The following is an 11,491-nucleotide window of genomic DNA, read 5'->3' as shown; positions in this document are numbered from 1 at the left end:
CATACCATGTCTGGGGCTGTGGGTGGACTCTGTTACCAGCACACATCTGCCTGCCATCTCCAGACAGAGTGTGTCTGCGTCCTGGTCAGTGAGGGTACAGCCTGTGCCGGGGTCACCCTCAGCTCCCGCTCGTACCCCCTTGTGGGGCAGCCTCAATCTTCTTACTCCCTGGCACCCTTTTTCTCATAGTTACTTTACTCGTTGAGGGCTGTGGTCTCTGTCTAGGAAAACACAGGAGATTATAAAGGGATGTTGGAGTTTGACAGTTTTGTACATTCCAGTAAGTGGGTGGGGTACTTTGCAAGGGTTAAGCTAATGAATAAATATAAGGCAATCGCTTAATACGTACACTGGGAATTATTTTTTCTTTTCACAGGAACATTTTAGCGATACAGCGTTTGTGGCCTGTATCCAGTCTTTCTTCAGTGAAGTAGGAAAAAAGTGGTTATTTCATACAAGTCATTAACTACTTGAAACTTTTAATTTATTTTAGAATTGAGATATGACTGTTCATTCAGATACTGATTTTTGCCTTTTCAGTGCTGTTTGAATTTTTGAACAAATTTATTCCTCTTGCACTTAGGGTTGTGGTTTAGTGGTGGAATTGGCAGTGTTAGGTTAACAGTTGGACTTGATGATTTTAAAGGTCCTTTCCAACCTACATGATTCTATGGAGGAAGATTTTTTCCAAATTACTGTCTTGGATCACAGAGATGTATAAAGCAAAAATATTTGTGTCCCTCAGTGCTACAATCTAAAAAAGAGGCCCATGCTTTAAACTGCTGTTAATTAACAGTAATTGTGGATGTTAACAGTAGGAAAGAGTCAAAAGTGCAGCTAGAATGGCACCTATGTCCCAAAAGCACTAGAGTTTATACCAAAAACTAATTGTAAATGTAGTTTCTCAGTAGTTCAGTATCTCTACTACTAAAAATAAAGGAGTTGAGGAAGTGAAGCAGTTGCCAGAAGAGAAAGAAAGTTTTAAAATAGGAAGCTGTACGACCTGTCAAAACAAGGTATTTGTTCCCAGATGAGGCACAAGAAGATGGGGAATTGAGTGTCGGGTGGTAGCGAGAGCAGTTCAGAGACATTTCAGAGTCAACACTCTCCTCAAGACCATCCTACAGGTCTGGTGTACACAGCTCTTGACAGGTGGAAACTGGCAATGTATTTTTTAATAAAATCCTAAGTTTAAATAGGCATATGCCAAATTTAAGAATTTTCATATTTGCCTCAGCTTTTAGTTACATCCTACAGGAAAGCGAAACCCTTAGTGTGTAACATGGAGCAGAGCTTCAAGGCAAAATAACTTGAAGCACTCGGTGAGATTCCCAGTGTCGTTAGTGGGAAAGACTGGCCAAGCGGGTTTGCCTCCCAGGTTCATGCTTGCCACATTGCCTCCCTGAACCCCTGCGTTCTCCTGAGGCAGCCCTCTGCCCTAGGACTTGCGCGGCTTCCTGGCTTTCTTACGTACACGGTTTTCTTTCCTGGTTGTAGTTTTACCTCGTGAGGCTGAATTGCAGCCTTTTGATCTGTGAATTTTTCCCATCACTGCTTGGCCCCATCGAGGTGGTTACCCGGAAGGAGAGGGAGCCCCAGAGCCCCAGCAGCCAAAGGGGGTGTTATCAGGAGGTGTGACCATGTCCTTACGCCACTTTGGCCCAATTCAGCCTTTCTGATGTTGTGTTAGGAGGAAGGATGATTTCCCGGCTCAGAACAGTGGGGAGAAACACCTTTACATTGTGAAGATCCTGATAGCCTTCTCTTTGTAAATCCAGAAATTGGATGAGGCAATGGGTATTCTTTCGACAGACTGTTTTTTGGGCAGGTCTTGCAGATGCGGCACTGATTTCCTTCCCCTGATTTTGCCCGGGATGAAGGAAGGCTTCTAGCACCAGCTTGTCTGCATCTTCCACAAGAGGTTTATCAGTCAAAAGCCTGGTGGCACAAGCCACATTCACACACAGTTTAGTTTCATACTAATCACCAAAACATTTTGTATGTGCTGTGAGTATGTGAACAAAAAGTGTCCCGTGTGGTTTTATTTTCCGTGGTAGAGTTTGACATGCCCAGTTAGTGTTTCACTAGAAGACCAAAAAGGCTCTTCTGTGCCAGTACCTCTATTCACTCCATCCCAATGTGCGAGCAATAGCTCATTTTCCCTTGCAACTGGTCTTCTATTACCAGGTATACACTTTTCTGTTGAGAACAGCATGTTTTCTTCCCCCAAAGCAATGTTTCCTATCTCTGTAACAACAGACCCAATTATGCTGTTTTCCAGACTTTTCCACTCCCCTATTTTTTCCTTCCTGTTGGCAAAGAACGCAAATGAAAGCCAAAAGGCATTTCCAGCTTCAAAAACCTTAAAAAAAATTTCATTTTGAGTTACTGTGTTCATGACAGAATTGTAATGTTGTTTTTTAGTTAAGAAGCAATTTTCTTATGACAAATACATTCTTGATCCATTAATAGCTAAATAATTTTGAGGCCTTCAGAAGGCAAGTTCTGCAGCAACAGGGACTGAAGAGTACCTTCCCTTTGCAGGTCAACACCAGCCCTTCAGCGACGATTTGGGGAAGTCGTGCATAAATAAGTTATAAAAAGGGCTTTTATACAAACTTAGATTTACAGTCATCAGTTTAATAATCCAGTATGAGTCCCTCTTTTTACAGTTGCTTTGTAAGTAAGCTAGTCACTCAAGTGTGTTTGGAATTTAGAAATAATTCAGTAACTTATAAAAAGCTGGATGGGAGAAATGAACTGAAAGAGACGAACAGGAGAGATATTTGAGAGTTTAGATCTCGCAAATTGCTTTAGATAGTTAAGTGGAATTGAATAACTTTATTCACTGATAAAAAGCATTAAATCAAAATAATCGTAACCAAGTGCAGAACAAGTTATAATTCATGAACAAGTCCCGGTGATTAATTATAATGCCCCTAAAATTTAACAAATTCATTTCCTATGGAACATTTATTGCTTTTGATGGTATTCAAATTCTTTTACTTAATAGTTTTATGTCCATTTATCTTCTGGTAATTAGGAACTGAAGTGTCTGAATGCTAGCTTTCATTCCCTGCCACTGGTTGCAAAATTGTAGCGCTCTCTATTTATTAAAAAAAAAGATTGAAGTGCCCAATTAAATGTGTCTGATTTGCACAAATTTTTCACATTGTACTGGATTCACAGGTGACTTTAGTCAAAGCTTCAGCATTTAACTGAGAATTTGCTGTAAAATTTATAAATGGAATTACTCAAATAACAAGGTAAACAAAAATATAATAATAAATGTTTCATTAAGTTTTAGTATGAGCATGCTAAATTACCATCTCTGACACAATAACCATGTACTCGGTCCTTATTAAGTAACTGCCCTCTCTGTGTTACCAGCATTGTGTTGACTCCTGTAATAGTAAAGGCAGCAATTATGTGCTCTAAACTGAGCTCATCCGTTTTCTTTTTCAAAGAAACCTTGAAGCTTTTATATTTAACAGCAAGGGGAAACTCCGGCGTTTTTCCTAGGATTTTTTAGAGAAAGCAAATGTTAAAAGACAGTAAATTATGAGGAAATTGTTCCTTTTTTTTAGCTGAGAAGAACGAAGGCTGCAGAAATACCTAGTGAATACGTGGAACTCAAAAAGAATATTCTTCATTTATTTCCCAAAGACAGCTGCAGAATGCATATCCTAATAATAGCAGCAGTATGGAATAGGATTATCCTGAATTTAGGATAAACCCTTTACTCAAACTGAAACCCAACCACTCATGCAACTTTCTTGCTTAAGGGCATATTTATGTGCACCATATGCACAAACCTAAATATTTACCTGCACATACAGAAGCAAAAAGAAACCTACCAGTCAAGACACCTTTGAATAACATGATTTTTCGGAGCTGCCCTCTGTAAAATGGGTTGCTTAAATGTTTCTTCTATTCAGCACTCAAAATCTATAGTCACTCTAAAACTTGAATCACATAAAGTTTGATGCATATGGAAAGTAAAAGCCTATGCAGCAGGGATCTTGATTTGTAACAGACACATTCAAGAACTAATTAATTCTGACTATACTTGAAGGGGCACATTCCACCAGTACCCTGATGTTCTTCATCACAACAACCTGCACTGGTCATATTATTTGTGCAGGAGCCTTGTTTCGGTCTTTATGCAGGATGAATGAGGTCAGAGACCTACATTTTTTATGAGTAAAAGTATCAGAAAGTTAACAATTTCTCTTGATGATGCAGTACCATTTTTATCATTTTTTTTTAAATTACATTACTTTTCTCTAAGGACCTTAATAAACCCATGCAATCCATGCATTTTTTACTAAGTTTTAAGTCTCTCTTTCATTCGACACTGTCCAGTATATACAAAGAAGACCAAAATTTTTCATTTTTTTAACCGTGTAAGTCAATAGTATCTTGTTTCAGCAGAATTCCTCGTAAGTCTCCTTCCTGGCACATGCTGAGCAGGCATGGGCTTCTGCAGAAACAAGAAGTTGCTTATTGGTGGCAATCTTACTTAATGCATAGATAAAGCTTTAGCTCAGCCTCTTCTTGTTCTTAGAGCTTAACTTTCAGCCTTTAACCTTCTCTTCAGATAAAACATTTCATAGCTTGCACATAAAGAAATGACACATAAAGAGATGCTCACTATCCTGTGGAAATTGGTGGGAAAGCAAGCTAGAACATCTGTGGAAGAAATATCTAAAGGAAACGTCTGCATCTGATTATATACGAAGAGAGAACTTCAGCCTTGGAAATCAGCTGAAATGCGGCAAATTGAGCAGTAAGCCCATACTGTGAAACCTACATTATTTATATGAAGGGTATTCTATCAAGTAGGCGTTCCCTTTTTACCGGAGGAAAATGGGATCTCGATAGCAATTATCAGGCTGGATGCACATAACTTTGCTTCTTTCACGTTATTATAAGGGGTCTATAGGATGTTACATCCTACAGTAGTACTTGTGGAGTTGTACAGGTGTGACCTGTAATAAGCTGTCGATAGGCAATATTATTGGTGTAGCAAGAGAGAGTATTAGTGAGCAGTCACTCTGAAACCGCTTTTTGAAGGTTAACTTAAGTAAAATCTGATTTCTGCTTCACAAGTCAGCAGCTGTGTTAATAGAGATGGTACTGTTTTGACAGTAATTTTCCAAGGAGGGCTGCACTCTGTGGCCCATATGCTTCCATTCTGTGCAAAAGAACATTAATTCAAATCCCCTGGTGATCTGACAGTCAACATTTTTTTAATCTATCCCATGTCCCTCCCACTGATCCAAGAGATTGAATTAGACAGGAAGCAAGCTTAGAAAATGAAGTGGAAAACAAAGTATGATTATCCTTCCTTTTTTTTCCAAACTGTACAGTGTGAATATGTTCAATAATTAAGATGACCTTTTAGAACACAGTCCTGTTTGAGCTAGATGTTAGAGTATATAGAGTATATAGAGTTCATATAAAGTATTTTACCTAAATGCACCTGAGGGAAAATTGACTGAATGGGCTTACATGGATTTTTGTCAAATGATACTAAAGCTACTGATAGTTTATGTCAGCTTCAATAGTAGGAATATTTTGCCATATCTTTCTGTTATAACAACAATTTAACAACTAAAAAGTTAACGAAAATTAGCAATACTTGTAAATTCTAGTTTCAAGCTTCTCATACTCAAGAGTTTGGGGGACATACATAGCCAGAAACTCACTAAAGGAGAACAAAAGCTATATCACACAGCATTAATAATTATTTCTTTCCCACAGCTGACATCTTCCTGAAGAAAGTAGCACTTCTTTTTTTTTATACAGTCTGGAAATTCACATGAGTAACAAGTACTTCTCCACCTTAAAACTGTGAGATGTATTTGAAAATAGATTTTAATTACCATTAGCACTTCCAAGTTTAGTGCTGGCAACAGCCAGCCTGTTAATTCCAGCAGTACAGGAACTGAAGTCATGACCAATTTTCCTTCATGCTCTAATAAACTGGTTGATTAAGTATAAAAAAGTTTGTTGCTGGAAGTGAACCAAATGTTGTTTGTGCACTGGAAACAAATACTGCATGGCTAGGGACAAAATTTGCATGTGCAGGACGGAGCAAAGTGATCAAGAAACAAGGGCAAAAGTGAGGCCCCAGAGACCTTGACTATTGTCTTGCCTCTGCCCCTAATTTATCATTAAGAAATTATTTCAGCTTGTTGTGCTGTTTTCCTCTGCCTCTTTTGATTGCGTGAGCCATTTAAATGACTTCTTCAAGCCATGATGTGTCTCCTAATCCATTCCTGTAACACACTGCCATGAAGTGATTGCAGTCTTGTTTGAAACAGTTGTGAGCCTGATTATTACTAAACCATAAACACTTAACTAAAGACATTTTGATTAAAAAAATATTCAATTTTTTTTTTTTTTAGCATATATTTAAACCTTTTCTGCGGGATATGTTAGGTGCAATCTCAGCATTGCATTTTTATGACAGAGTGGACTAGTGCTGAAGATAAATGAAGATCTGGAAGCAGATTAACAGCACTCATGGTAAAAAGCTAGACGATTAAGAAAAATCATTTAGAAAAATTATAGTGTAGTTGATACCACAAGTAAATAAGATTTTATTATTACTGGTTCCGCGTGGATTGTATTGGAAGTTCTTACTGAAAAGGTATTAGGGAAATGAAACCGCAGACAGCTCTGCAGCTGGTATAAACAGTTACTATAGCCTCAGATATGAGCGACAGCAGTTGAAAAACTGTTTCTGTGTATTCATAAAACATTCTGTACATTACGCTGTTATCCAAGAAAGAATTACTAGTTGTGTGGCACTATGAAGGCAAATTATAATTCTGTGTTCAGATACAGGTGAAACAATAAATTCTTACACTTTGGTTTTTATATAAAGGTTTCATTAAAAGATGCACAGACTACCAAAATGAAATCCAGACCAGATGCGCTGTGCCAGAAGCAGTTACAGGGAGCTCTAAATTAGCTTCAGCCTTCTAAGCTTCTCGAACAAGTGCATGCTCAGTGCTGGAGGCGGTAGGTGGTGGGAATGCACAGATGCAATCTTCCCCATAGCGTGCCCAAAATAGATTTTTCCATGGTTCTTAAGGCAACCAGATGTTGCCTTGATCTATACTATAATACCTATATGTATCTCCTCACGTATCTATACATATCTTAAAGATACATGTATATCCTATGTAACTATATATATCCTCATCTATAATAGTACAGCAGCAAATTCAGGGACTTCATGCCCACACCAACTGGATAAACATGTATTAAGGATATAGGAAGAGGCCTCGTTAGGGTTACAGGGACATGTCAGGCCCTTTAGCAGCACGTATCAACAGCCTGAGAGTGGAGGGGTAGATTTGCCTCTTATAAAATGTATGATGACAGCCACTGATGTGTTACTTTATAATGTGGAACTCCAATTGCTTTTTAGTAGTAGTGGAGGCAGGCATGACTGTATGTGCAAAATGAGAAGCATGCAAATATATATGACTCAGAGCAAAAAGTCATTTTCATTATATTTATTTCATAGATGACCTTTAAAGGTCCCTTCCAACCCAAACTATTTCATGGTTATATGATTCTGTAATGTGAGATCTAGAAAGGTTAGAAAGTATAGAATTAAGTATAAGTAGAGAAAACTGATGTGAAGACTGAACAATGGTTGATCCTTCAGTAAGAAGTAACTTTGACACCAGCCCCGGTTCCCTTGTTACATATGTTCAGAGAAAAAGCTCACACATAAAGTATTTTGTGAATTTCATTACACTCAGAATAATCTTACATCATCTGGAGGCTTGAGGTTTTTTGATTGAATTCCCTCTGTGAAGAAAGGGTAAGAGAACCAGCCCTTTGCAGCCCTCTAAAGAGAACCAGCCCTTTGCAGATTCCTTAGTAATGGAAATGGTGAATGAATAGTCTCCTAATTTTGGAGACTCAGGACACTGAGGGTGCTAAATTACATGGCTATGAAAGCAACTGAACAAATACATAAAAGAAAAATTTGTCAAGGGTTATTAAATACAAGAAACATCTTCTCTGGTCTTGGGAATTCACCAATCTGCAAATCGTGGCAAACTAGGGAAGCATTTCTGGGGAAATGTCTCCTCTGTTTGCCTAGTTTTCCTCTGCATCTGTTGTTGGCCACATTTGGAGAAGGATACTGGTCAGATCCACAGTGGTTGTTCCTGGGTTGTTAACCACACAAGTGTCCCCAGCAGAGCATTCCTATAACCAAGTATGCTCGGTTACTTGGTTATGCCCTGACATTTACGTCACTTGAAGAGTTGTGTCAGGTAACATCTCAGTTCTGGGCCGGTGCATATGCTTGCTCTTTTTTTCCAGAGTGGATGCTACCAGATTGTGCCAATAAACCACAACTGTGATTTGTTTCGTTGGCATTTCACAGATGACAGCAGCTGGTGACAGATTGATAGGTGAGAAGGGGAGAAAAGAGAAATCAAAGCTGATAAAACATATCTGTATGATCAAAGAGAGGTGTTTTTAGCTGGCCAGGCAATTAAAAATCAGGTAGATTCAGACAGCGTATTAGGCCAGGTAATTCAAGCGTACCAAGCCCCTGGAGCTTTGTTGCCTTCTCTCCTGAAAGGAAACCACAGCTTTCTTAAGGGACTTCACATCTCTCAATGAGATGGGGGAAAGAAAGAGGGGAGGGAAAAACAGATACATTGGCACAACTGCAGTCACCTGTGCAGATAATGACTTGTGTCGTTGCAAAATAAAATAAAGATCCAGCCCTTAGTCAAAACCCTCTTTACTAAAGTCTTCTGTTTTAATACTAGTTTACCTTTAGTTCTGGAATTATATGTACTGCTGTTTAGGATGATTAACTTAGTCGGTAGGCAAGAAAAAATAGTGATGGCTCCAGAAAACAAGTGTGTCAGAAAATAAACTCTTTCTACGGACTACTGCAGTTGACAGGGCACAAGGTTAAAGAGCTTGGCAGATTTTGTGTCTAAAACACTATTTAAGTAAGTAAAGAGGAATGGGCGGCATTCCAGGCATAGCCGGTGATGCGCGGCCTGGACTGGCCCATGCTGAGAAATTATTTTATCTCAGAAATTCAAGCCAGGCTGAAAACAGCTGCTGTGCTGGAGAGGCTGGAGGTCTTGTCACACCTGGGCTCGTGGCAGCTGTCTTTGGTAGGTCCAGGCTCCTCTAAGAGACGTTTCTTCCAGGTGTCGTGCATGTACCTCGTCGTGCACCTTCTCTCTGTCTCTCCCTGGCATGGCACCTTCTGTCTCAGCAGGAAAGCAGCAGACAAATTTTGGCCTGCTTCTCCCTGTCGGTTCCCTGTCAGAGCAACCAAGCATGCCATTGAAATGTGACTTTGGACATAAGGAATTCCCTTGTGTTTCCAGTGTTTTAAATGTGAGGGTTAAAAAGAAAGTTCACTACAAGTGGTATAGGCCCCGTCCCTGGAAGTGTTCAAGGCCAGGCTGGATGGGGCTTTGAGCAGCCTGGTCTAGTGGGAGGTGTCCCTGCCCAGGGCAGGGGGGTTGGAACTAGATGATCTTTAAGGTCCCTTCCAACCCGAACCATTTTATCATTTTATGATTCTATGATATATTACAGGCCGCTTGTGTGACTGCAGCCAGTAAGGTTTTTTATTTTCATTTACCAGTGATACAATTCCTATGTAAGTCCTTTACCAGTGATACAACTCCTATATAAGTCCTGTGCACGTAGACATATAGACATATCTGTCATCCAGCGGCTCCATGTAGTTGTGGTCCTGAGGTCTTTGAACCTGGCAGCTAGCGTTAATCCGGTGTGAAAGTTTGTCCTGTATTCCTCTGTCATTCGTTGGTTCTGATTTTACAGTGCTCCCCTGAGAATTCAAAGAAAGCAAAAGCCATGGAAAGCTTCCTTGCAGTCTGGAATAGGTTAGGGTTGTGAAAGTTTCTGCTTTTGTCTAAACCAGATTCATCCGTTTAATTATCCTCATACTAGCCCATTTGCTAGCATTTCCTTGCAGGCAGGCTAACTCTGACAGCATATGGGTGCCACGCTTGACTCTCTCATCACAGCGGGAGCAGACTTTGTTCTGCACTTCTGAGAGCCACCTCGTCCCAGGTTCTGCACGAGCAGGTTAGAAGTCCAGCAAGAGATATCAAAGGTAAACGCCGTGGCTCACAAGAAGTTTGAAAATGCCTTCTTTAAAGCCACTAGTCATCAGTGACATTCGCTGCACTTTGTCTCTTCACACTCGCATACTTTTGGCTTTGATTATGCCTCTGCAGAAGTGACCTTTTGTTACAGAGGCATTACAGACAATTCACAGTACCATATAAGAAGATATTTTTGTTGCAATTCATCGAGGCTAGCACCATATTAATTTAGCAGTCTGGAAAAATTAGAAGTAATTTGATCCTTAGTGTTGATTAGTAGCTGACATTCGGTCTAAAATTAATCCTCAGGATGATACAGTCTCCCTCAGCTGGGGACTTAGCTGCTTGAAATTTGAGCATTATTTGGGCCTAAATTAAAGTGTTTTCACAAAAACTGAGAAACTAATACAATTACATCTCCTTGTCAAGCCAAGGAGTTAGAAGTAAGCCAGGTGCTTTGACTGCAGGCCAAACCGAAACACTGTTTACAAAGGAATCATGCTGCACTAGACACTGAACATGCATAGTGTTCAGCAACTAAAAGGTCAAATATATTCATGAGAACATGTAATCTTATCTATGTTTGGTGAATGAATATGAAGAAAATATCTGTTAGAGAAGAGGAGGATCAGAATATGGAAAAAACCCCATGGCTCACATTTAGATGGGCAATGCGGATATTATTCCAATGCCAGATTTCTGCAAAGCAGTTTCAAGAACACTCATGAAAACTAAAGGATATACTTCAGCCTTGATAATTTAAATAGGTACTATGCTGCCATATGGCAGAGCTGCTTTCAAAGCAAATGCAGGGTTTTTGCTCTTCTGAGAGACCAGATGGCAAAGAGGTTGGTATCTAGAAGCTGTCACACCCAGGTCATCACCAGCAGTTAGTTGTATGGGACAGAAAGTAATTTTAATCTGGTAGCTTTTCGTTAGTTTATGTGAAACACAAATAATGTGTACATTTATTTCCCAAACAGAAAAATATATAGGAAGAATCTTGTGATAAATTATACGTGTTCTTGTGCGGTATTGGCAAGTCAAAATTCGATGCACTAGAACGGTGAATTACTCCTTTTCACAAGAAGTGATCCTTCCATCTTCAGAGACTTAGCAGTAACATGTGTGTATTGTGCAAACCTTCCTCAGACGGGGAAAAACACAGACCCTAGCATTGCTGACCAAATGTCTTCCAAAAGTGTTACAGCTACTTAAATATCTTTTACGTTGCTTGAGCAGGTGAGGGAGAACTGATAGCAACATAGGATATCATCCAAATCAAATGATAAATGCTGTATTTGTGATTTGTCTCTGAAATAAGGCTCCAGAACAAGCTCCTGCAGAAA

Source organism: Rissa tridactyla, chromosome 3, assembly GCF_028500815.1.
Source record: "Rissa tridactyla isolate bRisTri1 chromosome 3, bRisTri1.patW.cur.20221130, whole genome shotgun sequence".
Taxonomy (NCBI): Eukaryota; Metazoa; Chordata; class Aves; order Charadriiformes; family Laridae; genus Rissa; species Rissa tridactyla.
Note: the sequence above shows the minus strand (reverse complement) of the source record.